Source organism: Perna viridis, chromosome 12, assembly GCF_037379345.1.
Source record: "Perna viridis isolate PV_CMFRI_1.1 ecotype Kerala chromosome 12, ASM3737934v1, whole genome shotgun sequence".
Taxonomy (NCBI): Eukaryota; Metazoa; Mollusca; class Bivalvia; order Mytilida; family Mytilidae; genus Perna; species Perna viridis.
In genome coordinates, this window is record NC_142456.1 from 25,368,620 (window position 1) to 25,381,491 (window position 12,872).

The 12,872-nt window shown below is 35.5% G+C and overlaps 1 long non-coding RNA gene across 2 annotated transcripts; it reads left to right on the forward strand.

Annotated features, from left to right (window-relative positions):
* Nucleotides 1-9,463: 9,463 nt before the first annotated feature.
* LOC148601810 (uncharacterized) lies at nucleotides 9,464-12,401 on the forward strand. Of its 2 annotated transcripts, none has more exons than XR_015917289.1 (2): nucleotides 9,464-10,044; nucleotides 10,617-12,401. It is a non-coding gene; the product is annotated as an uncharacterized LOC148601810 (long non-coding RNA). The 2 variants fall into 2 exon arrangements; XR_015917288.1 differs by lacking the exon at nucleotides 9,464-10,044 and adding an exon at nucleotides 10,165-10,439.
* The last annotated feature ends 471 nt before the right edge of the window (nucleotides 12,402-12,872 follow it).

Below are 12,872 nucleotides of genomic sequence, written 5' to 3' on the forward strand. Positions count from 1 at the left end.
ATATCGATTTTATTTTATTCCTTATGCAGAATCATTTTGTTCTTGTGTCCATAATGAAGTATAAGTCCCTATGCATAAGTATGTCAAAAACAAGTATTGTGTCAATACTTACCCCAGTTGAACATTGTCCGAAATGTGATCGTATCGTGCTGCGTCCCGCGAAGCTCTTTATTTGTATATGCATTATAATATAAGTGATTGTTTTAACCTCTATATCGTTTACCCTCGACCTGATATCCCTAGACCTATATCGTTTACCCTTTACCTGATATCCCTAGACCTATATCGCACCTCTACTCGGAACCCAGTTAAAATGTATGACAACAAATATGACATGTCAAAATCTGCATCACATCAACCATCGGCCTACATGTATATCAAGGGTTTAAATTTTCCATGTCACATTGTTACTCGGAGGACATAAAATTCGTGATCTTGGAAAAAAAGAAAGAAGTGCGCATTTGCGTCAAAACAAACGCCATATTATCCGTCCTTCAAAACAGAAGATTTTTTTTAAGTTTTAGGAGAGTGTCCATGCAAATCAGTGCGAAATTGTGTTGCTTTGTTATGGAACTTTAAAAGCGTTTTCAGAGCCATTCATTTTATTTCACTTGGCCAAAGGCCACGTGAGCTATTGCCATCACTTGGCGTCCGTCGTCGTCGTCCGTCGTCGTTAACAATTATGCAAAACTCTTCTCCTCTGAAACAACTTGACCAATTAGAACCAAACTTGGTATGAATGTTTCTTGGGGTATCTTGCATAGAACAACTGATATGGGGTTTTTTGATCTTCTAAAAACATGGCCGCCGTTTCTGAAAATAGAACATTGGGGTTAGACAGTTGTTGTACGCAAATATCTCCAAAACCGTCCGTTAGGTTTGGCTAAATTCTGACATAGTTTTTTATGACATAGGTCATTTTTTTGGTTTTAATCTATTAAGCCATGTTGGAGTTTTAATTAGTTAGGCCATGTTTGAATTATTGCCCTTAATCAATGATTTTTGCTATTTTTAATGTTATTTCTTTCAAAATCTTCTCCTCTGACACTACTTGACCAATTGAAACCAGACTTAGTGTGAATGTTCCTTGGGGTATCCTGCATAGAACTGATGTGGGGATTTTTGATCCGTCGAAAGACATGGCCGCTGTTTTTCGCATATATTTCCAAAACCGTTAGGTTTAGCCAAATTCTTTCAACATCTGAAATGATCCTTATTATTAGGACTATAAAATTCTTCAGTGATAAGAAGTTGTCAGACGACTCCTTGTAAAAGTTATTGCCCTTGAAAAGGGAAAAATGCTGTTTTTTGCGAAGGCCAGGTGATATACTGCCATCACTTGGCGTCAATCGTCGTCGTCGTCCGTTAAGCTGAATTCTGACATAATTAAAGTGTTTAGCATGATAAGAAATATCTGTGGTCAAATTTTCGTTTTAATCTGTTGAGCCATGTTGGAGTTATTGCCATGTTTTAGACGTTAATTTGCTATTTTTGATGTTATTTCTTTCCTAAATCTTCTCCCCTGACACAGCTTGACCAATTGGAACTAAACTTGGTATGAATGTTTCTTTGGGTATTCTGCATAGAACTAATGTGGGGATTTTTTGATCCGTCGAAAAACATGACCGCTGTAACCAAAAATCGAACATAGTGTCATGCAGTAGTTTTTCACATATATCTCCAAAACCGGAAGATTTAGCTAAATTCTAACTGTTTAAAAGTGTTCAGTATGATGAGATCTATCTGTGGTCAAATTTTCGATCTAACCCATTAAGCCATGTTGGAGTTTCTTTTCTTTTTTTTTTTTGCTATTTTTAATGTTAATTCTTTCAAAAATATTCTCCTCTGTCACTAACAGACCAATTAGAATCAATCTTGGTAATAATGTTCCTTGGGGTATCATGCATAGAATTGACGTGGAGATTTATGATCTAAAATACTAAAAATTGAAATGATCCTTATCATAAGGCCTAAAAGGTCTCCATGAATAAAAGTTGTCAGACGACTCCTTGTAAGAGTTATTGCCCTTGAATGCTGAAAAATTACTAGATGAGCGATTCAGGCTCCTGGAAGCTTCATGTTTTTTTTTCTTTTACAGTTGGCAGTCAATGTCCTGAAAAATATGATAGATTAAAAGAAACTTTCAATTGTTGAAATGATCTACCAAAGACATTTTGAGTCAAAATTGCTGGACAACTTCTTGTTAAAGTTATTTCCTTTGAAAGGCAAAATTGAACCAGGTGAACGATTCAGGCTCTTGAGAGCCTCTTCTTACATTAAAAACGTATTTTAACTATTTGACCACACCACCTACAATGTATGATACAAACATTACATCGGAACGAAAAATTCACTGGAATAAAATTTGCCAGGTACCAACCACATCATAAGAGCTTCCAGATTTTTACATGGACAGCCTCTTAGTATAGAGCGCCAAAGTGAAACAGATAGCGTGACAACATGAAATAACGGCTACAAATGACTATTTATGTTGCAAAATTTACACACGACTTTGACGTGTTGACTATAGTATATGTGTATACTAAACGTATATGGAGTGGCATTTCCGGGGGGTGGGGGGAAGGGGGTCCTGGAGTTGGACTTCCGTTTGTTTGATTATTTTATGCAAAGTATGAACTTCAATGAGTGGAATACATCCCGGACTCCCTTTTTTAAAGTTCTGGATCATCAAATATTTATATATTATAATGTCAAGCAACATTGTAACATTTCACCAGAATATCATGGAAATTGAGATAGAGAAGTTATAAATTTTAATTTATACAAGTTATAAGCTTACAGTTTACTCGGTAAATTTCCATGTGTAAATGTTTAATCGTTATTTTCATTCATGTAACTTATTACCTTTGGTTTTCTTTCTGTTGCTAGCGGTTTCTTAGATTCTTCTTTGTCCTGTTCCGTGTAGTGGTGGATTCAAAACGAAAGGGTGGTTACGGTGTGGTGTGTATTACATGGAACCTTCATTTTGTATTTGTAGTTTGTTTTGCACAGAACTTGAACATAAAAGATATCATCGACGTCCCTGAAACCAATTGCGTTTTGTCTGTTCAAACGTGTACACATGAGATAAGATTTTAAGTACATTTACTCTGGTTATCTTAGTTCGTAGCACGAAAAATCGACCAATTCGATTGTTTTTCTTAAGAAAATAGGGTGGTAGATTCTTTATCACTCCATATAATTAGCTTACATGTATATACATGACTTGTATAATTACGCAATCCTGATTTCAATTATCAATCAGTACAATTTACACGAGCCTTCCAAAAATATTTCCCACGGGCTCCACTTCATCCAACTAGGTCTTTAGAATGTAGGAAAAAAAGTCACAGGAAAAAAAGTCACGGGAAAAAAGTCACGGATAAAAAGTCACAGGACAAAAAGTCACGGATAAAAAGTCACAATACACGAAAAGAAGTATTATATTCAAATCTGAATTATCATCTTAATACTTCTATCTCTAATTTTATTAAATCTATGACATATTTGTTCACCTTTTTTTCATGGGTATACCTTTTCAAGATACTTTATTTAATTGGAAAGAAATATGTTAACTGTCACCTTTTATTATTAATTGTCAAACTCATATAATCATATCACATGTATTGTATCTGTATGTTTGTTTGTTTGTATATGCTTTGGATTATTGTAATCCCTCAATAAATTGATTATTTAAAGACAATAAAAACATGAGAAATAAACTAACAATAAATCATTTCTGTTTGAAATGAAGCCATTTCACTGTAACAGTTATTTTAACAATTTACAAGCACCCAGAGTAACTGGATGAAGCCAGATATGTCAATTAGAATATGACAACACATCCTACCATGTTGTGTATGTTTGACATATTCAAATTTGTTTGTTTTACAATTATTTCATGGCCATTGCATATTGTTTTGAAAGGGAAATCCAGACAAATTGGCTACAAATGTAACTTTCAAGAAGCCCCACTTTAATTTGGACATTTTTACGGCATTCTCTATGGCTTCCATCATTTTTGCATATAATGTGGAGCAGATTTCAAATGTCATCACAACAAAAATGGAAATCACCACAAGCAACAAAGGCGGTTTGAAGCTCTGCTACCAAGGCTTCATGTACACCAAACATGCTACCAGTCAGACCAACCAATGGTGGAAGTGTGTTAAAAGATCAAGCACCGGCTGCAGAGGGTCCATCAGCACAACACTTCAGAATGAAAATCCAGTTTCTGCCCAGCCACACAACCATGCTCCTAGTGACACCAGCATAAAGTACTCCAAAGCAAGAAACACCAGAGACAAGCCTAGCCAGATATTTGCCCAAGTTGTTGCTCAGTGTGGAGACGACGTCCAAGTCCTGTTGCCAAGAGAAGAGAACCATGCGGTACCAACGACCAGCATCTCCAGTTCCAGCCACACTAGCAGATGTCAATTTGCAAGATGACTTCAAGAAAACATCAAACCAAGCTGACTTTCTACAGTATGACAGCGGCCCAGAGTCACAGAACAGATATTCTTCTCACCAGACAGCCTAGAAAGATTAGCAGATGCCGAGACATTCTACATGGAACCTTTTTTGTGGCTCCCCGTCCATTCAAGCAGCTGTACACAATCAGGTTCCATTTAAAGACGTATCCATGACAGCAGTCTACGCCTTTCTACCAAACAAGCGCCAGGAGACATATACAGAACTTTTTCAGGCCATCGTTGACAAATGTAACAACAGAAACCTTCAACTCAACGTCCAGACCATAGTCACCGACTTTGAAGACGCCATTCTACGTGCTGTTGCAGCTGTATTTGGCCGCCAGATTAATCACCAAGGATGCTTCTACCACCTGACCCAAGCCACATGGAGGAAGATACAGCACCTTGGTTTGGTCCCACTCTACAACACAGACGATGACTTCAGACTCTTTTGTGGTATGATAGATGGTACCTGACCTGACCAATGGTATGCACCTTCTCCGCACCTTATGCCCAGATGACCCACCAGAGGCAGCAGAACTACTAGACTACTTTGATGCTACATATGTGAGTGGTGTACTACGACAGCAACATGCAGATCAGGACCAAGCCAGACTCCTACTACGCCGTAATCCACCCATGTTTCCACCTGCTTTCTGGAATGTCCATGACGCAACAGTAAATGGTGACGCCAGGACCAACAACGTATGCGAAGGATGGAACAACAAGTTCTTCAACCTCGTCGGACACGCCCATCCATCCATTTGGAGAGTCATCGAGTGGTGCAAAAAAGGAGAATCAACTGTACGAACCATGATCCACCAGCGGCAACCCACCAGTAAGGAGACTCCAGCATCGCCACGTCCAACTGCAACAACGTTTACAGAGCCTCTGCACTGACCTTACCACTGGACAGAAGACTATCCAGCAGTTTCTCCGGGGTGTGGGATTCAACATCAGACTAAACCACAGACGTTAAGACTTTCTACCAAATGAACAATCAAAATCTATGAGTTGAACATTAAGTTTATGTTAATAAAAAGTTAAACACTATCCATGTTACATGTGATGAACATTGTGATAGTTAATCTGTGTCATTTATTTATTCTTTGTTGTTATGTCTTGTGATACTTGCATTGTTAGTATTTATTGTAATTAATTAAATGTACAAAAACAGTTGGTCTCTTTACTTATTATCATTTATATCTAATATTGACTTTTAGAATCTAGTGGTTCATATAAAACAAGACAACAAAAGATGTAAAAAAAATCAAAGATGAGCCGATAAAAAAAGACAAGTTTCGAAAGAGACAACAACCAAAATAACACTGTGTGAGTAACCACAACATCTAGAGAGAGACACATCAATCTAAATCACGACTTTTAAAATAGTGTGGCAAAATAATCAAGACTGTAGTTTCGTTTTATCAAAGAAAACTCACCGAGTGATAACATCTAAAGAGACAACAACCTAAAAAACTATTTGAGTGAACAACCACAATATCTATAAAGAGATAGAGAGACAACAACACAAAACAAGACCAATTACATGTCAGGACCTTCGTCACACAATATACAAGTTGTGTACTCAGAAATTCTAGCATGAAATTGGTGAAAAAACAATTACAGCTGAAAAACGAGTATTATGAACAATTATGCTCCTTAACTTGAAATGCCATGAAAAAGTTTTGGAAATAAAAAAATACAAATTATGCTGAATTAAACGTTAAAACATGCTAGAAAATATGTCAAATATGTCACAATAAATCAGTGTTTTACCCACATTTTATACCAGAGGTAAATCTATGTTCACAACAAAAGTTTCGAGTAAATCATACCAAGTCAGAGTACTAATTTTATTGTGACTTTATTTTCTGTGACTTTTTTTCCTGTGATTTTTTTCCTGTTACTGTTTTTCCTACAAAAATTGTGACTTTTTTTCGTTTACCGGTCTTTATACGCATTGATTATAATCACAACACACTATATGGCATTCCAGACTAGAAAATATTTTACACGGTCACATAAAATCTAGCTCTGGAAAATTTCAGAGACATCTTAATAATTATACACAATAAATATTGTGCCCGTCCAATTCATATGAATTGGGCTACACGTGCACTTCACATTAAACTAAAGTAATTTTCATATGAAATTCAGTTGAAATGACATCAACTACATGTGATGACTAACGTGAAGGCATAATAATTCAAACGAATTTCACGTGATTTCCGTTATTTGCTTAATTCATGTGAAAATCATGTAATTAAGTAATTATGTATTGTTTTTTTCTATAATGCAAGCGTTTTTCATTTAGACTTCCTTTAAATGAATATACATGTACATAACATAATAAGATAGATCGATTTAAAATGTTATGAAATTAGTATCCTGCATGCCTTGACATCTGACCTGATGAGGTCCGACGCCAGGGGAAGAGACAAAGGTTGTAGCTCGGGACTGGACTTGTTTTTTCTCTAATTGATCTTAGAGCTTACGTCCCTTGCATGTACAATGGTGGTCGTCCAGAATTTCCTCTGATCTGGCAACCTTCCTCTTTTTATTTGGACATTGATACAGGTGGCTGTATATGTACGTGATCTAAATTGACAACCATGAAAAGGTAGTGCATGAACACGCAACCTGAAACTTTGAGTAAAATTTCTTATAGATACTAATTCGTCTTGAATTTCTTAATCCCGTAGCTAGACATATTCAAGGGGAGTCGAAAGGGTTTATTAAGACAAAATTTTCGTGACTTCACCATTTTCAGCCCGGCCGTTTTTTGTTTTGTTTTGTTTCTGTTTTCTTTGTTTGTTTTGTTTTGTTTTTTTGGGGGGGAGAGGGGAGGGGGAGGGGGGTGGGGGGTGCCACTTTAAACGCATTTTTGTTAAAAGAAGAGGGGAACATTGTAATCCCCCGATACCCCTGCCTACGGATGTGAATATTATTTCGAAAAGTATTTGTTAAGTCGTTTTTTTTGTGGAGACTCTGTGTAATTGCGGAATTTTGAAATACTAATAATGCACATTTGATCTCCATAATTACTTTGCCTAAGTGGTGAATATTCAAAAACTCAAAACTAAACATTAGATCATGTTTAAATGATCGCATATACAATTTAAAATGTGATCAAGAAATAACAAAGATTACTAGTACAGACGCACAATCCTCAAAATATTTTTATGGATCATTTACATGTAACTGCTTTCAACGGTTCACATCTTATTAATCAATAACCAAAGAAAACCTTTCTTGCTTACGTAAGAACGTATTGCTAGAAATGAAGCGACGCTCTGTTTAAAACATCAATGTATAAACTACTAGTAAATTGTTTGTTTAACAATTGAAAGGTCTTTCCTTGAAAAAAATCTCTTTGTAATATAAATGTAAAGGCAGTTGATTTGATATATAACATGCTACCTTCTACAAAAGTTTGTTTTTTATGCACTTGGTGACCTAGTCCAATGCAATTGTCGATATTTCCATCTAGGGGGGCTAGGCGCTCTGCCCACAGAGCAACTGGGATGTGTGCCCCAGGTGGTGGAATGAGGTACCCCTGGCGTGTTACATGCTGGGGTTGTCAGGCTATAATACGGAAAACCTGACCGCAAACCATAGTGGTGCACCGTGTTGGGAAAGATGCCACGTTCCTCGCACGTTAAAGAACCCTGCTGTGGTATTCGATAGGAGTAGGAACCTTTGCGCTCCGCCACAGGAGGCTAAATTGCCCGACCTTACCCATCCCCCCTTTTTCCAGTGGCAATCAAAATTTGTCGACCCTATTATCCTTGTGACCCATCCTTTTTTTTTCATTTCATGTTCATTTTATCATCCATTTCATGTTCATTGTCTGAATATAGCTGAAAAATTGCTGCTCGGACGTTAAACCCCAACAAACAAACAAACAAACAAACTGGGTTCTTTTTCTGTATAACAAAATTGATATTTGTGATGTACACGCTATGACCTTTAATTTGATATGCGACAACTTAACTATATAAAATACTTCAGTTTTGCACTCATTGACCCCATCCAACTCATTTTTTTTTTCGGATGTACGCTTTGAGACCTTTCATTTGATATGCTACAACCTTATCCTCTAAGAACTTTAAATTCTGCACTTAATGACCCTACTCTTCGAACATGCATGACTTATCGAGGTTGAAACTGATTTTTGAAATGTGTTCATTTAGACCTTCAAAATGATATATCACATGACTTCCTTTGACGAAGCTGAAAAAATGATGCAATATCAAATCTATAAAAAAGGTATTGATGAAATATTTAAAACCATTGGAAAATATGAAAATTTTAAGTTGTTGTAGTATCGTTGGTTTTTTATATTGGTCCTTGGTATTTTGTCAAACAATTGTACTTTCATTCTGTATAATGATCATTTGTGTATCTATTATTAATTTTGAAATATGTAACACCGGTCTGAAAAAACTAAAATTTCAATAATTCCAAAAGAAGACAAGATATCTCGAATCTGAAAACATTATGATAATCTACATAACATATGCAACAAAATTACGAAACAATGATTATTGAAATATGGTGCAATAACAAACTCAAGAACCGGAAGTCGTAGACATGAAACTACCACCGTACATCTTCGGATTACTTAACCTAGAAAAAACTAACAAGGTCAAGGTCACAAACCAGATTCTGCAAAACATTTAAATTGTCATAACATTTGAACAGACGGTCTGACAGATGTAAACTTGGTCTCAAAATGAAGGGCTTATCGAGAGGATCATTGCATACTTGTATGTGTGCACTTATCTCTTATCATTTTCTAAATATCAAGGCCTGTAGTTTGCCATGAGAAGGCTTTCTAGCACTCAATGACCTTTGATTTGGATGAAGAAAGGTCACATGGAGCAAAGATAAGTGATGAAGGTCCCATGTCTCTACAACTTCCGATTCTCGAAATATAAATATAAAACTTAAGTATGATATTTCAAGGGATATACTTCCTGTATGTTTTGATAATAAAATACATGTTTATGTTTATTCAGTAGGTCTTCTGCTTATGCACATAAAAGTTGTTTCCAGATTGATTCTATCTATTATGGTTTTCACGATATGAGCGATTGAAAGGAATTGTTTTAAGGGGACATAACTCTTAGAGATGATAATGAATTATTATATAGATAGCAGTGTTTTATCGAATGTTCCCAGTGAAATAAATTTCGATAATTCACACTGTGAAATAAATTCGGTAATTTCACTCTCGGACTTTCTCCCGCCAAAACGTCACAACTTTGAAATCAATTCGCCGTTCACGAAATTGGAAATTCATGTTGAAAATAGCAACGAATAATCGAGGAAATCTATATAATAAATAGGATTATTAATTAGAAGGAGTGAATAACCAAAATATGATCACTCATGCCAAGAACGCAGTAAGATTTAACTCGTGCGCGGAACAACTTTGTTGCCCAGAGAAACAGGGCAGAACCTACCTACCAGTGTCATGCCTGTGGTATTTACGGGCACTGGGCCGGTAGCTGTAGAAAGGAGACCAGAAACATCAACCGGAACGAACGAGGGACCTCCAACTAAGGTACAAAGACAGGTGGACAAACTACATGTACAAAACCTTGATCTATTTGAATCTTTTTATGAGTATGAATCTGGTGTAAAAGATATTTGTGTTAAAGGTAGACTTAGACAGTCTATAAACTTTTGAGAGAAATTTGGTGCATCCACTTTTATTTAATTCGTTATTAGAGACGGATATAAAATTCCTCAACCGGGAAATGTTTACCTTAGAAATATATTTCCGCTTTTGAACACTGTAAATTAGTTGACAATGCTATGTTTGATCTTGTTCAAGGCGTATTAGTTAAATGTGTAACTTTTAAACCTCATGTTATCAATCCTTTATCAGTTTCAGTGAATTCCAGCGGCAAACATAGATTAATTCTAGATTTAAGACATGTCAATAAATATATGCAGGTAAACAGTATGAAATTTGAAGATTGGAGGACAATGTAGCAGTATTTATCACTTAATTGTCATGCGTTTAAATTTGACTTAAAATCAGGTTACCATCATGTAGATATTTTTGATACATACAGTCTCGTTTAAATACCTTATAATAACACGTTTTGACTGAAGCTGTTTATTTTTCAGTATTACTTGATAAATAGTAAAGAATCACTGGATTGCCTTTTGTGTCACTGGATACTCGCACGGGTGATAATTGTGTGTTGATGGTGTTTATTTGGTCACCGGACCATTACCACAACCACTGGGTTTAATGAGGTCACTGGACCTTTCTGTAGTTTTGAATCAGTCACAGGATTGGTTTCTTATATAATCAGGTAATTATCATATATTTTATATAATTTATATAAAAATTTAGATTTTTGCAGATATTTTTTTCTTCCGGGTTTTGGTCGGATTCAAGAGACTTAGTTCATCCAGAACTTCGTAATTTGGTAGCTAATCTTCGACATACTGTGGTCAACTCTAAAGCGGAAAATACGGTTGTGAAATATGCAAACAGTTTCAAAAACTTTGTAACATGGACAGAAAAATACCCAGAGATTAAATCAGTTTTACCTGCGGAAGAACTATATGTCAGTCTTTACCTTCAACATTTAATACAATGTAAATTACATTTTAGTTCTGTTGAATCGGCTTTCTATGGTATAAATTGGGCACGTAATTTAGCGGGGGTCAAGAACCCCCGTCTGTCGCTCATAGTTAATACAAAGCGGACACTTAATAGACATATTCAGAAAATGAAATCTGTAGATGAAGAGTCTTTAATTAAGCTTTTAATGTTTTGTACGGCCGTCACACCTTGAAAGATTTTAGAATTTTGACAATTTGCTTTTTGTCGTTTTTTTTTGGCTTCCTCAGATTTAATGAAGTTTCTAAATTGAAAAGATGTAATATTAGCTTTAAATCAGGTCATGTAGATCTATTTTTAGAACGTGCTAAAACAGATTGTTGTAGACAAGACAATCATGTATTTATTGCTAGATTAGATAGTCCGAGATGCCCAGTTAAACTTTTGTCAGAATATTTAGAGCTGGCTAAGATAGAGCCTTTTTCAGATGTATTTGTTTTTAGGGCTCTTATTTCTGTAAACGTTCTGATTCGTTTATTCTAAGAAATCAAAGCCAACCTTTCTCTTATACACGTACCAGAGAGTTGATTAAAGAAGCATTAGCAGCTATTGGCTTAGATTCTAAAGACTTCGGTACACACAGTTTTAGATCTTCGGGGGCTAGTTTAAATGCTAAACGCGGCATTTCGGACAGACTGTTCAAAATACATGGGAGATGGAAGTCTGAATCAGCCAAAGATGGTCATGTTTCAGAATCTTTAGAGAACCGATTATCAGTTATTAGAAATCTTATTTTATAATTTTTGGTTAACATTACTTTCTTTGTTCAGTCGAAATTGGTCACTGTGCCTGATGGAACCTACATAGTATTTGTTTATTTATTAGTATTTAAGGCATATATGGATCACTTACGGTGTAATTTGGAAAATTACAAGCATGGAGTACTTAAATATTTTATTAACTTTTAAACGAAGTTTATTAGATAATAAATATATTTAAGTACGGTCGATCGCGGAGGAATTTTCCCGCTTTATTTGAATACGGTTGAATTGTGAGTGATTAGTCTAACGAGGTATAAAAGCAGTGCGCATGATTTTAAACGTATCGAGTAGGCCGGTGACCAAATTCCGTGTAGGTACACGTTGTAACAAGAAGCCATTACTAAAGTTATATTTCTTTTGATGGTATATTTGTATTATGATTATGTATTTAGTGGTCCTTTTCTGTCTTGTTTTTTTCTTTTGTAGATAGAGTTGCCTGCAGTTTGGGCATGAACTGTTTATAAATCTTTATACATAATAAAATTTAATAAAATTGGTCACTGTGCCTGATGGAACCTACATAGTATTTGTTTATTTATTAGTATTTAAGGCATATATGGATCACTTACGGTGTAATTTGGAAAATTACAAGCATGGAGTACTTAAATATTTTATTAACGTTTAAACGAAGTTTATTAGATAATAATATTATTTTTCATCGCTTGAATTTCCATATCGATATTTTACAAATACTTGATATTTTACCATCCGCTATTTTGTAAAATGTACATATGAAGTGGTGTTCGACCTGGATCAATTTCGACCATGACATTGAGCTAAGTCAAATTAGTACATGTATGGATTTTGCATAGCGTTTAGTAAAATTAGAACTTGCATGAATATTATGTGTATTTTGCCAGCAAAGCCATTCTGTGGTTTATCTATGAATAATACGGAAGCTTTCGTGCAGAATGGAGCCAATGTATATGACTTGTAAATTTTGCCAAATAGGAGAAAACATTTGATTGTCCGGGTTAAGTCATTCTTACA